The 20,946-nt window shown below is 39.2% G+C and overlaps 1 long non-coding RNA gene across 6 annotated transcripts in view; it reads left to right on the top strand.

Annotated features, from left to right (window-relative positions):
* The first annotated feature begins 1,206 nt into the window (after positions 1-1,206).
* The window catches only part of LOC144598552 (uncharacterized), a 52,183-nt gene continuing 32,443 nt past the window's right edge, over positions 1,207-20,946 (top strand). For 4 of the 6 annotated variants that reach the window (XR_013547877.1, XR_013547878.1, XR_013547876.1 and 1 more), the window contains exons 1-4: positions 1,207-1,316; positions 1,682-1,776; positions 3,211-3,259; positions 7,289-7,420. This is a non-coding gene — a long non-coding RNA (uncharacterized LOC144598552). The remainder of the gene's footprint in view (positions 1,317-1,681; positions 1,777-3,210; positions 3,260-7,288; positions 7,421-20,946) is intronic. The other 2 variants (XR_013547879.1, XR_013547880.1) reach the window with 2 other exon arrangements.

Here is a 20,946-nt window from a genome sequence, read left to right as displayed (position 1 = left end):
CTTAGCACATGAAAGGTGCATTCAGGGGTCTGATAATAGCAGGGAAGAAGATGTTCCTGAATCTGGTGGTATGTGCTTTTAAGCTTTTTATCTTCTGCCCGATGGAAGAAGAGACAATGGCAGGGGTGTAAGTGGTTCTTGGTTATGCTGGCTGCTTTCCCAAGGCAGTATGATGGAGTCAATGAGGGAGGGGGTAGAAGTTGGAGATGCCTGTTTACATGATGGACTGGGCAGCGTTCACAACTCTTCAAATTTACCTGTCTTGGGCAGAGCCATATCAAGCTGTGATGCATATGAATAGGATGCTCTCTATGGTGCAACTTTAGAAATTCGTAAATGTCATTGAAGACATGCTGAATTTCGTGAGACTTGTGAGGGAGTAGAGATGTTGGTGTGCTTTCTTGACTGTGGTGTCAATGGGGTCGAACCAGGCCAAATTGTTGGTGATATTTATGCGTCGGAACTTGAAGTTCTAGACCATCTCCACTTAATCATTACTGATGCAGACTAAGGCTTATTCTCCACCCCACCTCCTGAAGTCGATGACCAGCTCCTTCCTTTTACTGACATTGAGGGAGGGGTGGTTGGCTTGACACCATGCTATCAAGCTCTCTAGCTCATCTTGTAGCATGTAGATCGTCTTGGATCAGCACACAGCAATGCAGATACTTTTTGTAAACTAGCGGCAGTAAATCGTGACTTTCGTATTTAATTTATGCCTACACAAAGCAACAACGCCTTGTTACTAAATATAAACATTCCACGTATTATCACTTCCCTGTCCTTGCAAACAAATATTTAAGACCACTAACACTGATGAGCATTAGTAAATAGTGTTTGAAGCAGCAACGGCATAACTCATAGGTCTCAAAACTAAGTTTAAATAAGCATGTACATTATGTTTCATCCGACCTTTTCACTTCGAGTACACACCAATCGGTAAGTTAAAGATGTATATTTTTAAATTACCCCATCATATTACACAAATTGATCGGCTCTGATATATAAATTCCAATTGCATAGGCTATAACACGTGGGATAATTTGACCTGCTAGTTTACTACGACGAGATGGTAGGTCGCGTGTATTGCGCGCTTTCCTGCAGGAACCGCTCCGCCTACCCTTTTCGCAATGTTGACGCAATCTATAAATAGTAGAACAAAAGGACAACTTCCTTGAAGCTTGCTGAAACTGCATAAAAGGGTAAGCTTTGTAGTGGGGTAAATGTAACGTCGATGTTTATGAAGATTCATTATACCAAAGAGCATACATTCAGTTACTTTCGGATCACATGAAGGTATCGGTTTACGAGAATCTGTAAGTGTCCCACATTGTTTCCTGCTATTTAAAGTACATAAAAGTGTTCCGTGATGTACCTGCGTTAATTTCATCAAACACGTTTACGGTTTCTTTTGTTCGTTACGTTATTTAAGGACACAATAACGTAGCTTGTGGAGTCTTTAAACTAATGTGGCTTATATGTACCGTACAACTAAATAGCGCAGAGTCGAAAATATTTCGGAGTACATTAAATTGTACTTTGGCGGGCATCAATTTGACTGATACTAATTGTACCGATACCAAGCGATGGGATGACGCAATTCCAGATCTAATTTTTAAATTGATGATATGAAAACAAGGTAGTCCCATATGATTCGACGGGTTTGTTTATTTTCCTCCAGATATTTTGCTTATTCTTGTTCCGTATATGGTAAACCGTCGAGAAAAGTGGGCATTCGATGTCAGGATGTCCGTAAAGATTGCAGAAAGAAACATGGTATGTTGTTTAGTTGCGATTATTTATTTGAGGTTGCGTTACAACTTAACCGAATGATAAAAGAGAGAATAGAAGTGCGACCTTTCTCCGTTTATTAATCTTTCATCTCAAAATAATGCTGCTTGCGTAAACAGCCATCACACCTTGACTAAGGTAACAAAATGCAACTCAGAAAATATTGCATGGAAGGAATACTACTATACATCGTAGTCTTCCGGCATTAGCAGATTGACAGTTCAGACTACCAAACAATAGTTGACCTACAATCAGGAAAATGCCAAATTAGACCAGTGACAGCGTCACACAGCCAATTGACGTATGACATAGCAAGGAGGGTGGTACTTCCGCTGTTGCGGAGTACTTTGTTACAAACAATAAGCCGTTTACAATATTGCTGATTGGAGAGTAATGATTCAAAGTAGACTTTGGGAAATTCGCCGAAGCATGGGAAAATAAATAGAATTAAAATGCTTCAATTCAAATTTGAAATTGCAGACCAGTCTTTTTATCGCCTTGTCTATTTTTATTAAAAGTGGGTAATGTCTTCACACTACTGTACAGTTCTTCTTCTAAACACCGGCACCCCAAATTAAGATCTTTAATATGGTACCGTGATAGATAGGTTACAATTTAAAGTATTACTGAGACGCAGTCTTCAATGCTCGGCAAGTGTGTGTGTTCGGATGGAAGTTTAAGACAAGCGCAAGATACATAACTTGAGAAAATACTGTAAAAGGCTGTGTATAGTATTAAAATATATTTTTGCTGTTTACTTTGTCCGTTAACAATTATCGGCCTTTTAAAAAAATAATGCAACCAGGTCTAATATATGGAGTATATTTTGGAGAAACGTGTGCGACTGTCTTCTACGGTTCTGCTTGTCTATTTATTTTACGGGCATGTATCGATATCGTGCAGCATCTTAACTGACAGGAACAATGCAACAATCCGATTCTCTAATTTGGATAGTTAATATTTAAATATCCCCAGGGTCCCGCTTTAACATAAACATTTGATGGCGAATATTCACGCTCTTTGCAATGAATTGCTTCACAACTTTCCTTTCTAAAAGCGGATCGTTCTTGTGGAACTGGAATCCCACCTCCTATTGGTCTGTTTAAAAAAGAACACCTCTCAGCACAAGCTCAGAATTTTTTGAGTTACGGATTCAAATGTGTCAGTACCCATCTTACTTTAAAAATTTGGACCATTTGTTTTATTTATTCCGAGAGTTAGAAAAATAGAAATTTATGTCTTAATCACTGGTGTAGTCTTCCAAATATATGAAACCAAAAAGTACTATACTGTGATTATTACTCATAAGAGGCAATAATCCATAGCTTTAATTTATTTAGTGTAACCTGATTGCCAACATCATCTTTGTGTCTAAGAAATAAATAACAGTATTTTTGTAAAATGTTGTCTTTATTTTAGGACAGGCACCACCAGATAACTTGTGTCAAAACATAAACTACACCACAAGGTAAATGTTTGACTTCATCAGTTTGGATTGTTGTCGTAAATTAATGCTGAATTCATGTTCATTCTTCTTGCCTTGGTCCTTTCATTTATGCCACTAGAAATGACTCTGAAGGTATGTATTGTTCATACACTGTATGAAAATATTTTCTTATTCTGTTTTCAACTTTGTCACATTATATTTACTTCCTTGAATTGAAGTCATGGCTTAATTTAGAACATTGCGCCCCACTTTTATATTTAAATTAGCGTTTTAATAGCTCCATGTCTTTTCTTTTTAGCCCCTTTCAATGTTCTAGTGTATATATATTTACTTGACGGTTTAAGACATTGGTGAAGAATGAAAAAGATGTGCTTGGCACTGCATAATATTTTATTTGAAGGAAGTACAATTATTGGACCGAATGCAGTCACACTCCATTCCAACACCTGCCTGCTGCCTCTCACATTGAATGCTTAACATTCTGTTAACCAAATATAGCTGATATAAAAATTGGGTATTACATATCTATAGAAATTAGTAAGGGCGGGACAGTTTCTGTTTAGTGCCTTTTCCTTTTTTTTCCCAAATGATCTTTGCTAGTCTTGTTCCTTTAAATATCAAAGAAAAATTGGAAACAATAGACAATAGACAATAGGTGCAGGAGTAGGCCATTCAGCCCTTCGAGCCAGCACCGCCATTCAATGCGATCATGGCTGATCACTCTCAATCAGTACCCCGTTCCTGCCTTCTTCCCATACCCCCTCACTCCGCTATCCTTAAGAGCTCTATCCAGCTCTCTCTTGAAAGCATCCAACGAACTGGCCTCCACTGCCTTCTGAGGCAGAGAATTCCACACCTTCACCACCCTCTGACTGAAACACGTCAGAAGTTTGGATTCTGCCATTTTTTAAAACTTAATGGAAAGTTCAGCCTGTAGTTTTAATACAGTTGAAGCTACTATCTGTAGAAATGATTAGCATACCAATTATAACAATAAGGCATTTTTAAAATCGTGTTTCATCACTGCTAATACAATTTGCCTTTGGCCTACTGAAACATTTACACTTGAATTGGAAGATACACGGAGGATACAAACCTCTGCTCAAATAACTGAAGCAAGTAGATGTGGTGCTCAGCATCCAGTTAGAAACCTTTGCCTACTGGGTGTAGAAAGAAGTTCCTCCTCACAATTTGTGTATTGTGGAAAATTGTAACCGTCAACTTCTACCATTACTACTAATGCCCTGTGTCAGGATGGTTAACCACTTTCTGGCTAGATAAGTGCACTCATTTTGGTGGATTAAGATTATCAAAAAGCCTGCCTGTAAATACTTTCACTACTTCACATTCTTGTCCGAGAAACCTGTTGCGGTACACAAACAACATCTGCTAACATTATCTTGAGCAATGTATTTAAAATGATTATAATAGTAATCACAGTGATACAGAATAACATTGATTGGTTTAATCAGTGCACAATTAATCAAATAATGTTTGTAACCATAGTTTTAATCTACTTTGTATAAATTGGGTAAAACTTTTTTAGAATAGATTTTGTTCTGTGAGCAGCAGCTACTGTTAGTTGTTTTAAGAGCAGAACCGTCGGGATTATTAGCTCGGGTTGCTTCTGGTGGATTATAAGCAGAATGAGTCACTCTTCTATCCACGTTGTTGTCGATTCTTCTTGCTAATACACCCATCAAACTATGTATTCAGATCACTGTTATATGAGGAAATGTTCTTGGTTTCTTTAAATTTTTGAAACAAATAAACTTTTTAGATTTTTCTCATGCATTTACTAATTACCTGACCTGAGAGGAAAGGGGGGTTTGCTGCTGTTAAACCTCTGGTAATGCAGATCAAATTCTGGTCACCTAAGTTTGCAACAATGTCCCAGCTTGAATAGTTCTGCATTTCCATGTGCCACGATTTCAATATGTAGCCAATCCTTCCTGATATCTTCATTGCAATTGGGAAAATAACAGGATTATAACTTTGTTTTACCACCAAACCCTTGCCAAAGTGGACACATTGGGTGGAAAACCTACAAAGAAGTGTTGTAACAACATTTAAGACATTTGAACAGGCACATGGATAGGAAAAGGTTAGTGATATGGGCCAAACACAGGCTGGTGGGACTAGCAGAAATGGGGCACATTGGTCAGCATGGGCAAGTTGAACCAAAGTTTTTCCATGCTGTATGACTATTTGATTCTGAGTGAAAATATCGAGAGAAAAGGGCCAGTTTTGTAATTGCAATCGGGAAAATCACCCCGGAATGGAATTAGGATTTAAAGTTCATGGGGTTAAATTTATTAACTGAAGAATCGTCACTCCTGAATTTGTTAGAAAAGTTAACATTTCAGTCTTCCACCTGAAATGTTAATTCTGTTTCTCTTTCCACAGATGCAATCTGGCCTGCTGGGGTGTTTCCTGTATTTTCTGTTTTTGTTTCAGATTTCCAGTATCTAGGTTTTTTTTAACCTTCAAATTCAGAATTGGTTTGGGTGATGTGACAGTCTACCCGAGACCCAAATGTTCAAACTGCAACATATGGATCAAGTACAATCAAGACCTTGTACAATCTTGTGGGATGCTTGTGCAATTGAGTGCAGTTATTCATTCACCTTTGGTCCCTTCGATTTGCATTTGAGGGAAATGCATTCTTAGGCTGGTTGTTCCAAAGTTGTGCATCAACATCCATTATTATTTGCAACCTAATGATGATGAAAATTAACAAGAATTTAGTTTTTTTAAATCTTCCATGTTCTTTAAATGTTCACATCCAAGTAGCCAATGTAAGGAAAATGAAATAGCTAGCAAAACTGTTGATACAAGTGTTGAGTTTCTCCCTTTGCACGACACTAAAGCAACAAAGTGATGAGCAGAATACAAGTGAGAGCTTGCTAGTTTTCTAGTGACTGTCAGAAGACAACTCGAGTCCTGGCAATCATTTTGAAATTATTTGCATTTTAAGCTTGAAGCCTTATTGTCTTATTACTGGGATGACCATAAGCCTCTTAATTTTACCAGATCTTCTCAAATCAATTGACTGATGAGGCATTATGTTGGTGTTGGAGACCCAGACAATAATAAATTCAGTGTTGGCAGGGCTTTATATACCTGCTGTAGCCTAGCAATCCAGTTCATTCAGACCCACCACATCTTTGGTGCAACAATTGCATGCACTTAATTTTTTTTTAAACATATGTTTGGGATTCAAAATTAATGTGGTGCCCATTGATATCAATTTTAGGCACAGATTTTTAAAAGGTTATTGAAACCACATGCAGGCTTGGAGACACCTACCACCAAAAGAAATTCTCAAATGTAGGGTGTTATTTAAAATAAAATCAAAGCTCATCATCAGCTATTTAACGTTCTTGATTAATTATTAGAAAGGTATAGGAATTGAGGCGGCATACGTCGATGTATCAGAAAACCGACAGTTCTGTTCTTTTAAAAAAAAATGACAAGTGCCAACAGACCTGTGAAGTAGTGGGCCAGGTACGCAAATTCGGCGTGTTAAGTCCCAATGCCCGTCGGTGTCAGTCGAAGCCAATGACATTTTGGTGAGGCACCGTGTAGTGTTCCTAACTGAAGCGCGGGTTGTGGCAGGGTGCGGTGAAGGACGGGAGGTTGGGAACCGGTGTGGTGCTGAGGTGGCGCAGCTCGGTTTGTCCGAGGAGCCCCCTGCCTAACCGTTAGCCCAGCAGCTTCTCGCGCCGCTACCGTTGGAGCCCAATTTCAAACTGTCAACGCGAAGTTGCTGCTTACCCGGCATGCCGCGCGCATATCCTTCCCTCCTCCTCCCGCGACTAACGAATTTGAGTCGAATCTCGGCTTTCGGCGCCATTTTCGACTTACAGCAAAAAAAAAGACCCACAGTAGAACAGCGCACGGCGGAGAAGGAGACAGGATGAAAGTGAAAATGGCACGTAGGAGGGCGGGGGGAGACAAAACGAAAAGGGGGGAAAACCGCGGGAGAGGAATAGAGGAAGGAGTAGTAGGTTCGGACTTTTAAGTCACGACAAACATTTATGGTCCGAGACAGGTAAACCGGTTGAGCTGGAAATCCTGTTCAAATAACTCGTCCGTTGACCAGGAACTCGCTCCCCAAATAATTCGCCCGAACCAGCTGCAAAGTTGAAGGAAAGGAGCAGAACAGTGCGGAAGAAACAGGTTTGGATATTTCTCTTTTATAACCCCTCCCAATTTATACCGCTGGTTTAAAAAAAGGTTTAGTATAATTTTATTTTTGCGCGGGAGGAGGCTCCCCCCTCCCTCCTGCGTTTTCGTGTTTTACTTCAGTATTTGTCTCCTAAAACTGCTTGCCCCCTCCAACAAAAAAATGTGGTGAAGTAAACCTGAACTTTTGAATGGTATTAAGTGACATTGTCTTGCGGCAATACTAGGATATGTGAGTCGATAATTTTTCTTTTATATGTTTGGGGGGGTGGAGAAGACAAAATGTAGGGGGAGAGCAGCGCGAAGGTGGATGAAGGGGTTTAACTGAGTGTCAGTGACTTTCTTTGACATCCACTCGCCCTCGATGTGGTCGAGCCCCCTCCCCCAGTTGCGGTTTCGCTCGGTAGCCCCTTCGTCTTGTTCGGCGGACAAGACGAAGGGGCTTACCTCCGTTTTATAATTAAGCGCAAGTTCAAGGCTGATATGCGCATCTCTATCTCCATTCGTGCAAACTGTATCTGAAGTCTAATTAATTTTGACACTAATTTGCTGCTGTCCCGGCTACAGTAACTGCAGTAAAAGTCCCCGGACTGGTCAACAGACACGGTCACAAGTCGGACTACTCTCGGCCACTTGTTCCAGTTTGCATCTTTTTACATTTACCAACATTTGAAAAGTGATTCATTCCGAGAATTGAAACAACATGTAACATCGTGACTCTTTCCCTGACCGAGGGCGGCGTTCGCGATTCGAGGTGCCTACTGAATTGACCTACACTTATTTTCAATATTACTGTAAATGTCAATGCCGCAGGCCAATTTCAGAAATCTGTTGCCACCCCATCCATCCCATTTCACAACCATCTCGGTGAGCAAATGGCAGTTTTTTTCCCTTTCCCTTGCAAACTAAATTTCTTTCAAATATCTTGTCGGATTTTCTTAAGTAGGCAGTTAGAAATTTCCCCTTTTAAATCGAATTTCGAACTTTTTGGAATATTGTGATTGAGATAATAATGGTGTTTGATTAAACTTTTCCCCCTCAATGGCGTGGGCGCAAGTGATTGCATGAAATCTTAGATATTTTTTCAAAACCGTTATCGGCTGATATCGGAGATTTATTTAGGGTGCGTTTAAGAAAATTAAATTCGGGAGAAAATAATGTAACTTGTGATATAATGAAGTGATATTGAAAGCTGATGGCGCAGTCATATCAATGCTGTGCAAATATAGCTTTATATATGTTAAATCTATTGAAATTGCTATGTATTATTTTGTATCGTGAATGGGACATTTGGGGATTGTTCTTGATTTTTTTCATCTGGCAATTTAATTCCATATTCTGAAAAATATATGTGTACAGTAGAAATATGTTAACGTTTACCTAAATTAAATAAATAAAATCGGCGGGGATTCCAACCTCGTGGATGACTAAATTTTCTAGATATTTAAACATTAAATATTATACCCCCCGATATTTGTTGAATGCAAGTTGCTATAATTATTTTCGAGTTTATTATCTCCCCCCCACCCTTCCTGCAGACCCACCCCTCCCCCAGTTCCCGACTTTGGTTGAAGATGCAACATGCAGATTATCTGGAAAAAAAATCAAAATGTTTCCACGTTGTTAATAGAAAACAAAGCAGTACATTTAAGGAACATTTTTAGCACAAATAATTTTGATTTGTTTTTGGCAATAACAATATTTAGATGTTACCAGTATTTTAATGCAATTTCATCAAACCTTTTCACCTCAATGCCTTGGTGCAAATGATGAGTGCATGTAAAAAAAGAAATGTTTTGAAAGTTTAAAAAAAAAAAAGAGCTGATGTTGGAGAAGGATTAGAATATGTTTAAAGGAATTAAAATTCTGAGAAAGAACTTTCATAATAACAGGAGTGATATGGAAGGCTTGTCCCCTACTCGTATTAAAATTATAAATTTAGCTTTAATGATGTAGGTTGCAGTACCTTAATATTTTGCCACATTTTGATAGTCTAATAAAATGAAAAATGTAGTAATTGATAGTAAAAATGTCCATACATCTTTTAATGTTCAACTTTTGCTATGTTTGCACCAGGCATGTCACAAAATTTCACAAGCATGTTTTCAAGCTTGAAAATATATGGCTTCTTTAGAAAAATGTGTATACGTTTTAATGTTCATTTAAATCATTTTTTCTTATATTTTGCATGAATAATGTTATTTATGCACTTTAATTCATTCAAGTGTAAAAGTTATTATGATTGCAATCAATAGTTTGAATAATGTCATTGGATGTAGTTTACCAAAATGATCATGTAAATAAGTTGCATAGAAATGATGAAAATGTCTTGGATATGCAGTGTTATTAACAACACAGATTTGAATGCAATTTATACTAAACATGTTGTTTGAAAAGTGATGCCGAACCAAGTTTTCATATTATTCACTTGTCATATAAATATCTAATTTGTTGCAAATTAGTCCAGGAACATAAAGCTGTTCTGAAATAGAATGTTTCTGAAATAGAAATTACAATTTATTTCAGACTATCTCACATGATCTTTTAATGTTCAGGTAGCTTAAAGCAATTGGTGTCCCCACTTCCCTGCCTCCCCTATCACTACACTATATTCTTCCCATGGAAGGATGCTTCAAATCTGCTTTTCTGTTTAAAAAAAAAATTGGTGTCGTTGTATTGACCATAACGAGCTGTTTAGGTGGTGGTGGTGGGGCGGGGGGTGGGGTGGGGGGGGGGGGGGGGTGTGGTAGTTAAGAATAAGTGGAGAGAATATTGTTTGAGTGACTTTAAAACTGACTTTAACAATTTCAAAAGCCCTAAATGTACATTTTAGTATTATTTAAAATTAAAACAAAATTTGTAGCTATTAATACCAATTAGGTTTTTTTCGAGTTTATATTGGGATGATGCCTTGGATTATCAATCTGCATCAGATTATAATTTTTGAACTACGATTTCCAACTATTGCATTTTAATGTTCATGGATGAAAGAAATATTGGTTGCAATAATTAATAGATTGAAGTTGACCTATTGCAGCAAAACACATAATAGATGAAATGAAGTTGAGTTTAAAATGTGTACCCTGACTTGCGTTCTAATGGATATTAAAATATTGTTAGCGGTGTAGAGTAATGGTCAAACATGTTTTAATTCTAAAGAGAATGTTACAGTTCCCTAGATGATAATCTTGTGTATACTTTTGTTTCAGAAATATTTATATTTACTGCTACTTCATTGCAGTGGCTCACAGTTAATTTTTTTAAACTGGTGTTTTGTTGCTTTTATAACAAACTAGACCAACTGTGTACAGTTTTGGTCTCCTAATTTGAAGAAGGACATCCTTGTAATTGAGGCAGTGCAGCGTAGGTTCACGAGATTGATCCCTGGGATGGCGGGACTGTCATATAAGGCAAGATTGAAAAGACTAGGCTTGTATTCACTGGAGTTTAGAAGGATGAGAGGGGATCTTCTAGAAACATATAAAATTATAAAAGGACTGGACAAGCTGGATGCAGGAAAAATGTTCCCAATGTTGGGCGAGTCCAGAACCAGGGGCCACAGTCTTAGAATAAAGGGGGGGCCATTTAAAACTGAGACGAGAAAAAACTTTTTCACCCAGAGTTGTGAATTTGTGGCATTTTCTGCCACAGAGGGCAGTGGAAGCCAAATCATTGGATGGATTTAAGAGAGAGTTAGATAGAGCTCTAAGGGCTAGTGGAATCATGGAATATGGGGAGAAGGCAGGCACGGGTTATTGATTGTGGACGATCAGCCATGATCACAATGAATGGTGGTGCTGGCTCGAAGGGCCGAATGGCCTCCTCCTACACCTATTTTCTATGTTTCCATGCGGACCCGTTGGGCCCATTCCTCGTAGGGTTTCCATTGTGACCTGGGGAAATCGTATTTATCTTTAAAATATTTTTTTTTTAAAGAATCTCAACAAAATAAAGATCCTATGTGAAATAAAGAGGCCGAGATGGATCCGAGGTTTTTTCCAAAAATGGGCGGCCAGGCGGGGAGTGTCTCCCAGGGCCATGGGCAGGCGAGGGAGGACAGGGATGGGTATCGGGGATTGAGCGGGAGGTCGGAGCCAATCATTCGACCCGACGTGGGGACGCGGGCCAATGGGGCTTTGAGCGGGAGTTTGTAGCCAATCAATGGACTCCAAGTGGGGGTGAGCGGCAGGAGCAAATTTGTAGGCGCCGGCGACCAATCAGAGCGGGGAGAGCCGGCGCTCACCCAACGTGGGACCTGGACCAATCGGGCATGTGGTTGGAGCTAAACACAACATGGCAACCCTCTCCCTACTGCACACACGCCAGAGCTGAAGACAGCATGGCAACCCTCCCCAACTGAGCACGCGTCGGAGTTTACCCACTCCATCCCTCCCCCACCTCCCTCCCTCCCCCACCTCCCTCCCTCCCTCCTCCTCCCCCCTCACCCACTCCACCCCCCTCCCCTGATACTCTCGTCATCCCATCCCCACTTACCCACTCCACACCCCCTCCCCACTCCATCTCACCCATTCCACCCCCACCCACTTCATCGCCCCTCAACCACTCCATCTTCCCCACTCATCCACTCCATCCCCCTTCCCTCACCCACTCCAACCCCTCCCACACCACTCGCCCACTCTCCCGCACTCACCCACTCCATCCCACCCTCCCTCACCCACTCCCCCCCACTGACCCACTCCACCCCCCCTCACCCACTCCACCCCCCCTCACCCACTCCACCCCCCCTCACCCACTCCACCCCCCCTCACCCACTCCACCCCCCTCACCCACTCCACCCCCCCCTCACCCACTCCACCCCCCCCTCACCCACTCCATCCCTCCCTCTCCCCCCCCCACTCCCATCCCCTTTCACCCACTCCATCCCTCCCTCCTCCCCCCACCCCCATCCCCTCTCACCCACTCCGACACCTCCTCCCCCACCCCCCCTCACCCACTCCATCCCCCTCCTCCTCCCCCCACCCCATCACCCACTGCATCCCCACCCGCTCACCCACTTCATCCCCCCCTCCTCACTCACCCTCTCCAACCCCCCCGCCCTCCTCTTCCTCCCCCACCATTTTCTTGAAATTGAAACGTCTCCGAGCTGCGCACGTGTCTTTTGAACTTTTTTTAAAAAATGGAAATGTCTTCTTCGTGTTTGTTAACTTTTTTAACAGCTTTAAAAACATATATATTTATTTATTTATTTTCCGGTCAGTACAATACATCAGATTGACCATACAGTTGTGAAAGTTAAATAGTTCAAAATCATTGTATCAAAAATAAAAACAATATAATCACACTTGATATTTTCTAACCAAAAGAAAAAGGTGTACTCAGAAGCCAAAGCTTATTGTGCCTACCCTTAATACTTAACAAAATATAATTTAAAAAAAACCCCAACATCATAAGTCAGAAGCAGATAAACAGAACATAGAAAGAAACACAAATATAGTCAAGAACCATCATTTCTATCATGTCAATTATTTCTCAGTGCTGATCACATATTTTGTATCTTTCAAATACAATATTTTTGAACATTTTCTTGAATTTACACATATTACTACACTCTTTTAATTCATTGTTGCAACTATTCCATAAATTGACCCCTATAACAGTCACACATCCAATTTTCACATTTGTTCTTACCCTCATTTTTTCAAATATATAATTACCCCAGAGTGGGATACGTGCTCTCTCCCTCCCTGAAAACAAGACTTTTTTAAAAGTCTAATCTGTGAAGCATGTGTTTTTTTTAAATGTTTTTTTTAAAATGGCAATTGATCTCCCCACTCACACACCCTATCCCATCTCAACAACTGCGGAGGCACGGACCCGTTGGTGATCCGCCGGCTCGGGCCCATATGTCACACGCTAAAGACCGGTGTGGAGGGGGCGCAAACTCATCTCTTAAAGTTGTACGGGTCCCATTGTGATGTCACACGCTGAAGACCTTTAAGAAATCGGTTAGAAAGGTAATTTTTAAACTTTAAAATCTCTCTAACTTTAAAAATATAAGACCAATTTAAATAAAACGTTTCATTAACAGTCACCAGGATAATGGTGATGAAGGTGGTGCTAAAATTGTGGCGCTATCCTTAACCGTTTTGGCTGTAGTTCCATCACAATCTCAGAAATACATACAAATATATTAAATATATATATACAAGATCTGAGATCTAGTAATATAGATAGATAGATTACACTCAAAGCACTAGGACCATGGAAAATCCTTTCCCTGTATTACCATGATTTTCTAGTTAGGCCTAAATCAAGCCTAGACTTTTACTGTTCTATTGTACATTTCTTTAACTTTGTGATCGTCTAACAAACTGCAGAGGTTTTGCATATCATTGGTAAATGAAGAACATTGATATATCCATGAGGGAATGACAGAAGAGATAAATTGAACTGAAACTGAGAATTTGTCTTGTTATTTTCAGAAAAGGGCATGAAAAATAGATTTTTAACCCTTTGACCACTGAAAGGATTGTACTTTTCAGACCACTTTCAAATCTAGTTTTACATGTCAATACATTTTCATGAATTTCTTTTTAGACCGCTTTTAAAAGTAGTTTCTAAATTTGAGAATTAGAAACCAATGGGTTTTTAAAATTTCCCTTAAGGAGTGCAGATGAACTTGCACTCTTGTGATTTGAACAGGATTCATTGTTGGAGTTAATATCAGAGTATTCCTAAAATTGTGCATAATAGTTAAATGCAGAGAAAATGTATTCACAGCTATTAAGTGAATACATTGGCTGCAGAGGTAATCTTTACTGTGTTTTGAATTAGTTTTTCAATTACTTCTATGTACTAGATTTTATACTCTGAATTTGCCAGAGGTGAGAATAGGATCTGAGGTTTCAGAATTGAGTCTCTGAATGTTAAGTAGCTGCCAATGAGCTCAGATTCCTATTCAGATAATTTGGACTAGATAGAAACATAGGTGAAATTGGGAGATAGTTGCTTTATTCATCACAAAGGATTTCATTCAATATAATGTGAAAATTAAAGATCCGATTTGACTTTTGGTGGTAGTGGCAAGTCACAAAATGAATGAAGTGTATTGTAACTAGATATTTCCTGGTTCATTCTTGAAATTGTAGTCATGCTGCTTTAAAATTTTAATATAGTGGCAATTATCATTCACCTGTAATGTGACTTCATTTGCCATGCAACATGTCTGACAGCTGAAGTGATAGTCTGCCATTACATCTGACCTTGAAATGACTGAGAAAAGGTAAGGTCAACTGGATTAAGTTATGCTATTACATTCTTTTTAAAATGCACCTGACGGTGATATAAATTGAGATTACCAGCAGAAGTAATATTTTGATTAATTCAGATCGACCAGATCTTAATTATGTAATTTAATGATGGGAGTGAGTAATTTAATGTTTCAACTTTTGCAAGTGGTGGTCCAGGGGAAACCTTTCATGCCTTTTCAAATCTCAACTACTGTATGACTTGAAAGCTATTGCTTTGAAGTTTATGGTTGCATATTTTTGAAAAGGTGAAAATATTCTTGTGACAAAACCTGCAAGCATGAATAACATGGAAAATGTATTTTAATTTGATAAATAGGAAGCAGGTTGTTGTTGGAGCATTTTCTTCCATTTTCCAGGCTTTGCATTGTGTTTGGTTATAATTTGACAATCATTTTTTCAAATCCACCTCTGAATGCAAGTGCAGTACCTCCATTCATAATTATAACTATCAGCAATGGCTTGTTCATATTTCTTTCTTCCCTTTTCTGTCATTGTTCACTAAAGCCAAATATAATGCAACCACTATGGTGAAAATGAAAAGTATCTAAAGTGGCAAAACTAATTTTTAATCTTATGAACAGCTTTTAATTTATCCTGCACATTTAACACAATAAACCAAGGATGTATATTGTGAATTATATCACTTATGCTAATGTACATTTTCCGCTGATTGTCATTCCTTTTTTTTCTGCTTTTCAGCTATATTTGGCCTTATTTTGGATTTTTAACCTTTTATGTGTTATTTTCCCTGTTACTGATGTTGATACTACTGCACTCATTTCACACGTCATTGCTGACAGACAAGTGGTACTAAGAGCTGGTTAGAATATTTTTGGTCAGCTGAGAAATTGTATTAATTTAAAATTTATTTTAAAAAACATTAGATGTGGAAAGGGCATTTGGATTATTTTCCAACTTAGCAACTGAGCAAATTGTTTTTTAAGAAAACTTAGTTTTTAAGAAAAATAGTTGTGGCTCAATTCTAACATTTTGCTAGTTCTAGCTATTTGTAACACTGCCTACAACACCTAAGAAACAGCAAAAGCAAATTTCTTCCATGATCTCAAATATTCATGTGGAAATTATGCTTTACTATGGTTTAAAAAAATAAAATTTGTAAGTGAATGCATATAGTTGTACGTAATGATAAAGTATGAAACAGGAAGAAATCGGGGTCAAGACCGCAAGTTTAGAACACAGTCTTGTCATTGATGTACTTTCAATTATTTTCGGGGGGGGGGGGGGGGTGGGGACGACTCCTTGAGACTAATCACACGTTTAATAAGTTTGAGGATCCAATGAAATCCCTCCTTTAGTATTATGCTAATTCCTCTGCATTTTTATCTCAACTTTGAATAGTAGTATTAAAACAAAATTTCAGCTAGTTAGAAGCTGAGAAATGGTGCATAATTGTATAGAATCGCTATGCAGGCGAAGCTCCCAGAAAAAATGAATTGGGCGTAATGCTTATCATTCATGTAGCTACTGTACATTTGTTGATCTCTCTACAGTTATAGCTGTAGAAGTTTTGGTTTGGCAAACTAGCATTAGAACAAGTCTCAAAGCTAAAAGCAGTAACTAACATATGGGTAAATTATTTTCTGAGATCACTTTTATTTGATGTCAGGATTATATATGAAACTGATCTACACAGTTCACAAAACTAGCATCAGTAACAAAACCAGTTATGCATTGATCTTCTTTCCCAAGGGTGTAGAAACTGAAGAATTTATTTAGACAAAATACTATGGAACTATTTACTTTTTGGAAAATAACCATGATATATTCTTGCATACAACATTTCTAATGTATGGGTGCGTTATGATCGGCGTTTTAAAATGCAACCCAAAGTTTAACTTGAAATCTAATAATGAATTATGGATAATCTGAAATACTATTCAATGTGGCTTTTTTGTTTTGCTTATTCATTCATTGCAATTAACCAATTGACCAAATCATTCCTTAAAAAGTAGATTAATGATATAATGTATTATGTTTCATTTAACTGCTCAAAATCGCCAATGAAACAACTTCATAAATTTTAGTCGAATGGATTCCTAGACAAACTTGCTTTCTCAGTTTTCAATGTTGTAGGTCAAAGGACCTTTGACCTACAACATTGAACTATTTCTCTTTTCATCAATGCAGACTGAGCTGGGGTTTTCCAGCATTTTGTGTTTCTCAATTAATTTAAGATAGACTGGGGAAAATAAGAAGATAAACAATGTCAACAGAATAGTTGTATACAGTAATTCCTTGATTTACGATCGAGGCATTCCTAGCACGTGTTTTCCTCAAATAGAATTTCAAAAATAAAAGGGCTTTTCACATTTAGTAAAACTAAACATTTAGTCGGTATTCCTGAGCTCAAGAATTAATTATCTGATATTTAATTAAGGTCAATTTTATGAAACTTTGGATAAAAATGTTGATCGTACCCTTTCGAGGAATAACCTCACAGTGGCTTTCCATGTGGTGATGTTAGAGGTGGGGAGAGAAAGAGTAGTAATACCGGTTATTGGTTGATTCTGGTGGTCCCGGCTTGATGTAGTTTGTAATGTTTATGCTGAGGTTCCTTGTGACTTTTACTGGGTGGTCGATGAATGAGGCTTAAAGAAAATATCATTAGAAATCTGGACAGTTTTAATTGGAAGTTCCTTATTGCGTAGTGTAGCATTTTGTATCATATTGCCATTCTAACACAGTGGGATAGTTGTCTTTGAAGATGACTATCACCTTTTTGATGTGGAGGTACACCTTTATATGATTGTACTATTTTGGTGACTTTTTGTTGCTTGTGATACTTTTGATACTGTTTACAGATCCTCGTCTGTAAACTATTCAGCATAGGATACCCTGAACTCTTATTATTCATACTGAGCTGCTTTGTCAAGCCCAGCGTCATTTGTATACCAGACGTTGGACTTTTTTTTTACAGATTCTCTTCACCAGATTTTTCTGGCTCAAACTTTCTACATCATTCATTGTTTTACAAGTTACATAATCCCAAGAGGCATTAATACATTCTATGGCTTCCTTGATATTTGGCTATTTCATGAAACGGTGAGTTTGTCATTGCTATTTGACTCTAAATGACATGCCTCATTGAATGCTGTGGGTAAATATCCTCAAAAGTAATAATACCCTGGTCCAAAGGAAGAAACGTCAGCCATGTCATCAATGAATGCTTTAGGATGTTGTTGATGTAGAGCAAGGTTTTGTGGTCCAGGTCATTCTTTGTTCAATGAAAGGGGAAGGAAACAAAGTAAAATAATCTTGGGAGAGCAGTGCTATCTCCCAGTCTTTTATGGTGACGCAAGCAATGCAGATGCTGGTATATATAAACATAGCACAAAAAGTAAGGAAATTTGTGTTTGGTAGATTATTTCTTTGTTGTAACAATGCTTCTTGGCAATAAATCTTATACCGTTGGAAAGCCTGTTTATTTCCCTTTTAAATGGTGCCACATTTGTAAGGAACATGCATTTGTGGGATGAGCAGCAGAGCTGAGTATATGGGTTGCGCCCATGAAAAATTTGCCAAATCTCTGCCAATGCCAAACAGCTTATTCTGCCATTGACTCTTGTTCGGTGTTGTTTGGTGGATTGGATGATTGAAGTCTGAAGAAACGAGACATATTGGCAATTTAACAATTTATTCATTTAATAAACAGGAGCCACAGTAGCGTGTGGAAGAACCATACACAGCCATAACAGCCTGGCACCTCCTCCTCATGCTGGTCACCAGCCTGGTCACACACTGTTGTGGGATGGCATCCCATTCTTGTCAGCACCTGGGGGTACCAGAAGCTCAAAACAAGAGTCAATATCAACAGCAGAATAAGCTGTTTGGCATTGGCAGAGAAGATTTGGCAAATTTTTCATGGGCGCAACCCATATACTCAGCTCTGCTGCTCATCCCACAAATGCATGTTCCTTACAAATGTGGCACCATTTAAAAGGGAAATAAACAGGCTTTCCAACGGTATAAGATTTATTGCCAAGAAGCATTGTTACAACAAAGAAATAATCTACCAAACACAAATTTCCTTACTTTTTGTGCTATGTTTATATATATATAGGAGGAACTCTGTGTGTCAGACAGCATCTGTGGAAGGGATAGACAGATGATGTTTTTGGTCGGGACCCTTCTTCAGACTGATGGAGTAGGGAGGAGAAAGCGGAAAAAGAGAGTTGGTGGTGAGGCAAAACCTGACAAGTAGATTCGGGTGAGGGGGGGGGGGGGGGTTTGGTTGGCAGATGGGTGGATTTCTTCTCCGAGGGTCACCACCTTGTTGTGGAGAAGCTTGTGTGTGCCTTAGATCCTGAAAGCTAAACATTCTGGAGTTAAGGTCCTGGCAGGGTCATTGTGGGCTGGTTGAGGGGGCGGTTCCTGATAAGGTGCAGCCCAAAAAGAAGACCTCAACAATGAAACTGGTAGAGGATGGTGGCTGGCCAGCAAGTGGAGCACACATAACGGTGTGAGGTGAAGGAAGGCTGCAGCAGGGAGAAACTTCCAACTGTTGTGGAGTCCTAGCTCTACCTCTGACAAGAATCTTTTGTTTAGTCATGTACCAGTCTCTGCACGTTAAAAGGCGTCGCACACAGGTGTCCACCTTGGAGGGATGTAACACCTGCTTATCCCTGCAATTAAATCTGTGGTTCCAGGATCTGCTTCTGCCATCTCAACACCCAAAGAAAGGACCCACCAGGAGGACAATCATACTTCTCGAGTGGTCATCGATGATGGAGTAAGGCTAGAGGCGAAAGGAAGTAAATGGTGTTACATAAGGAAATACGATGAGGAGTGAAATGTAAAGCCATAGAGAGAGATATGGGTGGAACGAGAAGGGAGAGTAGAGGGAAAAGAGGTATGAAGAGCTAATGTAGGGCTCGGATGGGAGATGAGTGTACAGAGGAAGGGAAAGGGCAGGATGTAGGGAGAAATGTATGCGAACAGGCTGGGGAGAAAGAGCAGGTGAAAGAGAGCATGGTCAAGGAGGTACTAGTTCAAATTGGAAAATTCAATGTTCATACAGGTCGGGTTATAGGCTACCCAAACAAAATGTAGGACGCTGTCCTTCTAGTTTGTGTGTGGCCCTCTCACTCTGGCAGTGTGGAAGACAGAGGACAGAATGACTTTGGAAAGGGCAGTTAACATCGTGAGTGACCGGATGCACCAGCAGGCTTTGGCAGTGTTCGGCAAAATAGTCACTCAGTTTTCACTTGGTTCCATCAATGTAAATAAGCACCTAATGCAATATATGAAGTTCAGATCTTTGGATGGAAATTAGATGTCGGGACAAGTGTTACATTTCCTGCACATGCCAGAGAAAGTGCCTGGGGAGGGAGTGGGTTATGTGGGATGGCATGAGTGAACCAAGGAATTGCAGAGGGAGTAGTCTCTACAGAGAGGGAGGGGATGAGAAGATGTAACTGATGATGGGATCATGTTGAAGGTGGTGGAAATGTCAAGAGAATTATGTATCGGATGCAGAGACTGGTGGGGTGAAAGGTGAAGGTTTGGATGATCGTAGATTCTCCTCCGGATGAGCACGCAATGCGTCTCCATGTTACGGTGCCACTTGTATCCTGGGTGGTGGAAGCAAAAGCAGAACTACAGGACACTGGGAAACATGATGTGGGCTTAATCCATAATCAGCATAGAGAAAACCATGTTTACTTATGGAAGATAATACTAATACTACTTTCTACTGGTATTAATGGTTATAGATTGCTATGCTTTCTTAGTAATTCTAAAGAATGAACTTGTACTGGGAAATTTTTAGTAGTTCTAAAGAATGAATGTACTGGGGAATTTTGAAAGGTGCTCAAAAAAAATCGAAGACAATCAAAGTATTGTGATTGCTGTGAGAAAACAATGGTTTGCGATGCAAAATAGTGTGCCATTTATCATAGGAAAAAACGGATTGATGAAAATCTGTACTTGAGTCACTGTCGTAGCAAAAATGTTGTAAATGTCTAAATTGGGGAATTACTTTATTTGAAAAGCATCTTACTCCAAATTGCTATTCTTGCAGTGCTTTTTCCACCATAACACTAAGTAGAGTGCATGGTACAGCACGTGTCTCCATAAGAAGGAGCTGGGATCTCATAGTTTAGGCTTCTGAATTTTTAATATTGTTAGTGATATTGTTAGTTATATAAAAGACAAACAGACTTATACTTGTATTTTTAGCTCTTTCATTCTTTATTTTGCTTTTTTTTAGCTGCGGCAAGCATTTATAAC

Source organism: Rhinoraja longicauda, chromosome 12 (genome assembly GCF_053455715.1).
Source record: "Rhinoraja longicauda isolate Sanriku21f chromosome 12, sRhiLon1.1, whole genome shotgun sequence".
Taxonomy (NCBI): domain Eukaryota; kingdom Metazoa; phylum Chordata; class Chondrichthyes; order Rajiformes; family Arhynchobatidae; genus Rhinoraja; species Rhinoraja longicauda.
The sequence above is the reverse complement of the archived record's forward strand: the minus strand, read 5'-3'. Positions and strand labels throughout refer to the sequence as shown.